Below are 5,247 nucleotides of genomic sequence, written 5' to 3' on the forward strand. Positions count from 1 at the left end.
TCAAAAGACCTTATTTATGAATTTATACCAATAATATCTACCTGTAAAGGTATTAAGACTTCATTAAAATAATACATTTACATGCCATAATATTTGTATATTTAATGACAGGCAACACATTCAAATTAAAAATAAATCTTTTGTGGTTTAGAGTTTGTGTGTGTGTGTGTGTGTGTATGTATATGTATGTATGTATGTTTTGTTATATATATATATATATATATATATATATATATAGATAGATAGATAGATATGTGTGTATATATATGATGTGTGTGTGTGTATGTATGTGTGTGTGTGTATATGTTTTAAAATCATAGAAAATACATTATATGCGTTTATACATATGTGTGTATATATATGTATATGTATGTGTATATATATATGTATATATATATGTATGTGTGTGTGTATATATATATGTGTGTATATGTATATATATGTGTGTATATGTGTGTGTGTGTATATATATATATATATATATATGTGTGTATATATATATATATGTATATATGTGTATGTATATGTATGTATATATATATATATATATATATATATATATATATATATATATATATATATATGTGTGTGTGTGTATATATATATATATATATATATATACGATTATTACTGTTATTATTATTATGCTTTATTTGCCATTTTTAGTGAAACACGCTACATGCACGAAAGCTTCATCTTCGATATTTCCGATCCGTCTGTTCCTCACACTTTCCGGCCTGGCTTTGTTTTCACCTGCTCCTCTCACCTGATCCCTCGAGGAGGCGGGGCTTATCGCTCAGTCGCTAATTAATTATTTCGATGAAGTGGGTTTACTCGCTCTTCTCGTGTGGACGGGCAAAAAACGACCACCGCTGTCCGGTGAACGCGAAACCCACTTCAACAGCAGCGAACAGACGCTAATAAAATAAGCGTTAAATATTGTTTTGATGCAGCCCTGCGTTCAGTTTAATGCAGGATCTTGTGGGATTAGTGTCTTATTATTTTTAAAAGCCTCCCACCGGGCGGTTGCTCTGGAAATCGCTCCCTGATCTCTTCAAATGCAGCTTTGTCTTCTGTTACTCTTTTAATTACCCTTTTCCAGCAGGCGCGCTCGGGGACAGCACCGTCCGCGGGGACCTAGGCGGGACGCTCACGTGACTCGCGTGATTCATGAACACCACGGTCCGGATTATAGACGAAGCTGCTTTCGTCCAGTGAAAAACACAATTGCTTAAAAATACATTTAAAAAAAGTATCTAAAGCATAACTACACGAGCACATACAGTCAGCACGAAACGAACTGAAGTTAAATAGCACGACGAGCGCGAAATATAATGCTTTTCACACTGACGCTAATTAGTCGCTCAGTTTTATTGTTTATACCGAAGAGATTTTAAGCACCATTTTTGATATACTGTGGTATATTGTGTTGCAAAGTCTTGGGGGTTTTGGCAGAATTGGGTTGCTTTACTGTTGCCGTGGGTTAAAAAAAAATTATTGTAACCAAAAAATATTATATTTGGAACAAAAATGTACTTGGGGACCCATCTCGACCCCTTATATATTTTTATATAATATAAATAGAGTCTTTTTAGAACCATTAAGATTTTTAATTTCAAATTCATGAATATATACACACACACATTATATATATATATATATATATATATACGTATAAATATATATATACGTATAAATATATATATACGTATAAATATATATACACACATTTATATAAATAGCTTTCAAAGTATTGAAATATATTACATATGAAATATATGAATGATATGAAAAAACAACATATATATGTGTGCGAGTGTGGTTGTAAATATTTTCAAAATATGCTGTGTGTATTATATATAGAGAGAGAGAGTGCTTAATAGTTTGACAGCACTTATATGAATAAATATATTAACATTTAACTGAGAATAAATTATGTTTGAATTTAGAAACTAAATTTTGTATTTTTGCATTTTTTTAAAATGATTTTATTAATTGCATTAAAAATATTGCAATATAATATAAAATTGCGTTTTAGGACCATTAGGATATATCAAATAGCATCTAAAATAAAAGTTTGTTTGCATTGTATAAAATATATACATATTTTTAATGTGATTTTATACACACACACACACACACACACGTGTTTATTTTGTATGCGATCAATCAAGCAGCTCTCTCTTGCTGAGGGACACGTTTTAATCTCTGGGATCGTGGACGCTTGTACAGTGTGTTACTGAACTGAAGACCTGAAGGGACCATCGGTCCTATAAAAAGCCCGTAGTGATTATAACCAGCAGTTATTCCAGAAATGGGACACAAAGCCTCCCAGAAAGCACAGTGTGTGTGAGACGAGCGTCTTTCCTCGTGGTCTGCTGGCAGTGAATGTACTGCAGTGCTCTGGCTCTGGATTATATCACGAGCACCTGCAGCTGTGAACGCAGACCGGGGTCAGGAGCGGCCGGCGATGGCCTACAGCGCTCTCGGCTTGATTAATAATGCATTTCCAGCCGCTCTGACTGATGCTAATTGAAAAGCCCATTATGAACCTACAGCATAAAACAACAGCTTCGACTGGTTTCGGTGCGTCTCAAATGGTTTTGCTTCAGGATGCGGGTTTCGGCCGCACTGTTATTGAACGCATAATCGACATAAGAGCTAACAACGAGTATTATGGGTTTGATGGGACGCCAAATGATACAGGAGGTTTATTTATTTAGCCATACACAGTTTTAAGATTGCATTTAACGCCAACCTTCAGCCAACCACTGATTCAAGACTTGCTTGGTTTGTATATGACTCGTATGATTCACTTGTGTCGAATTAAAACCTTAAATACTTTTTGAATTAAAAAGCTGTAATGTGAACGGGTTGTTAAATGCTCATAATCATAATTTTTATTGCATGACTGCATATTATTCTAACAACATGGCGGTGAATTATTCCTCATTTATCCTTTCTCCCTAATTCTTCCCTTTCTCTCTCTTTTAAAGGTTCCTTTCTAAACATCGTTTAGCTTTGACTGTATTCACAGCATAGCATGACGTTGTAAATTAATTTTCAATGCACGCCTCTGAGTTCGGCGGAAAAACACCATTCACAAAACATTCCATTCACAATGTTTCATACACATAATTACGAAAAACTTATTTTTGATTGTGAATGGAAAATTTTAAACGAGCTACCAAGTAATCCGAAAAATCACTCAGAGTACATAACCTGAGTATCCTTGTAATTTATACATGTGCATATTTTTTTTCTTTTGCAATCCAATTAAAGCCTTGCTAATATTAGAAATATTTGTTTTTGTCGAAATGTGTCTGCCAGTGATGCTAAATGGTTGCTAGGGTCTTCTAGATGGTTGCTAGGGTGTTGCTAGGGATGGTTGCTAGGGTGTTAGGGTCTTCTAGATGGTTGCTAGAGTGCTAGGGTCTTCTAGATGGTTGCTAGGGTGTTGCTAGGGATGGTTGCTAGGGTGCTAGAGTCTTCTAGATGGTTGCTAGGGTGTTGCTAGGGATGGTTGTTAGGGTGCTAGGGTCTTCTAGATTGTTGTTAGGGTGCTAGGGTCTTCTAGATGGTTGCTAGGGATGGTTGCTAGGGTGCTAGGGTCTTCTAGATGGTTGCTAGGGTGTTGCTAGGGATGGTTGCTAGGGTGCTAGGGTCTTCTAGATGGTTGCTAGGGTGTTGCTAGGGATGGTTGCTAGGGTGTTAGGGTCTTCTAGATGGTTGCTAGGGTGCTGTCGAGTGAAAGCGGTAGCATCTGGTCTCTGTATGCGGGTCAGGTCGTATTTTCGCTGCACACATTCGTCTTCAGCAGTTGGTTCTGGAGGTTTGATCACCTGACTGCCGGCTCTGGCGCTCGGTAAACACCTCTAAGAATTGATTCTCGAGGGGGTTTCGTGCCCAACCCGGTGTTTCTATCATTGATTTGTACCCACAGCGGCGGAATCAATCATCTTCGGCTACAGCACGAATCACAAAAACATCTTGTTTATAGGAAGCAGCTGCTTTGAAAGCAAACAGTGACTCGACCGCATCAACGCATTCAGTGGCTGGTGTTTCGAATGAACTCCTCCAGCATTTAACTTCTGCTGGATGTGGTTTTTTTGGCGTCTTGGCATCTCCATCGGACGCTTAAATGGCCGTTTTGTATCTCTGCGTTGCACAGATTTCTCCCGGATATATTTTCCGGCCTGTGCTGTAACGGGTCAAAGAGCCGCCGCTGAAAATAGAGCAGGATTGTGTAACTCCTGCTTCTGACTTCGCGGGGTCGATCAATGAGGCTTCTTCGCGTACCGTTCGGAAAGAAGCATTTCTAAACATCACTAGATGTGACTCGCAGTTAGAGACCGGTGACAAATAAGACGGACGAGAGTCACTACGAGGGCAGAAGAGAGTGAAAATGCATTGCTGTGAAGCACGAAGAGCCGCCGATGCCTGAAAAACGAGGAACCAGCCAGCGTTTTGCACAAAAGTCAGCATTAACCCAATCTCGCCTTGATTTTAATATCCGATTATGGGCTAATGGAGGATTAAACAGTGTGCTCACCTCAACCAAACTCTAATTTCGTTACCTGGCCAGCTTGCTTTTAATCTAGTCAAAGTGATTGATGTGCTGCCCGGGTTGGTTTATATAAGGCAAGAGCATCTTTCTCTTTAACCCCTCGTGCAAGGAACGGAAATGAGTGTTTGTAGTAGTTGGTGGTTTATTGATGTATTCTACACTTATGGTACATCGTTTGTTATAAAAATGGTCCAGCGAGGCTAAAAGTTATTTCCAGAGCATGTATGTACATTACTAAACAATACATTTACATGGATATTTGCACATACCTGAGCATCGACACAGGTTCCTCTAACATAAGAATCCTGATTAAATCTGTTAAGTTGAACTTCATGCAAGCTTTCAGAGTTGTCCTTTCAAAAGCTTGTCCCCGTCCCACCCCCCAAAACCAGAAGAATGGCTGTCGGGATCAAGGCGTTGAGCTCGTGAACCAGCGTATAAAGAGCACGCCGAATGAAAGCGTTGGCGCGCATATGCTACGCGATAGTAGCGTTAGAGTTGTGGGGCAGGTGTGCGTCATTAAAAACGTTCGTATCGCACGCACGTAAAAACCGCGTACTATATGCACGTGTAATATACACGAAGTGCTCGTTTTGATCCAGCGTGCTATTTATACGCGTTTTCACGAGACCGGGCTCCGAGGGACAGTCGCTTCGGATGAGTGTTAAGTTTTTGCGCTC

General features: G+C 38.7%; 1 protein-coding gene across 1 annotated transcript in view; it reads right to left on the minus strand.

Annotated features, from left to right (window-relative positions):
• Positions 1 to 4,691: 4,691 nt before the first annotated feature.
• Positions 4,692 to 5,247, minus strand: part of LOC122334489 — a 1,740-nt gene continuing 1,184 nt past the window's right edge. The window contains exon 1 of the mRNA XM_043232461.1: positions 4,692 to 5,247. This exon is cut by the window's right edge and continues 1,184 nt beyond it. The gene's annotated coding sequence lies outside the window, so the exon portion shown is untranslated.

The sequence above is a fragment of the Puntigrus tetrazona genome, unplaced genomic scaffold (assembly GCF_018831695.1).
Source record: "Puntigrus tetrazona isolate hp1 unplaced genomic scaffold, ASM1883169v1 S000000528, whole genome shotgun sequence".
Taxonomy (NCBI): Eukaryota; Metazoa; Chordata; class Actinopteri; order Cypriniformes; family Cyprinidae; genus Puntigrus; species Puntigrus tetrazona.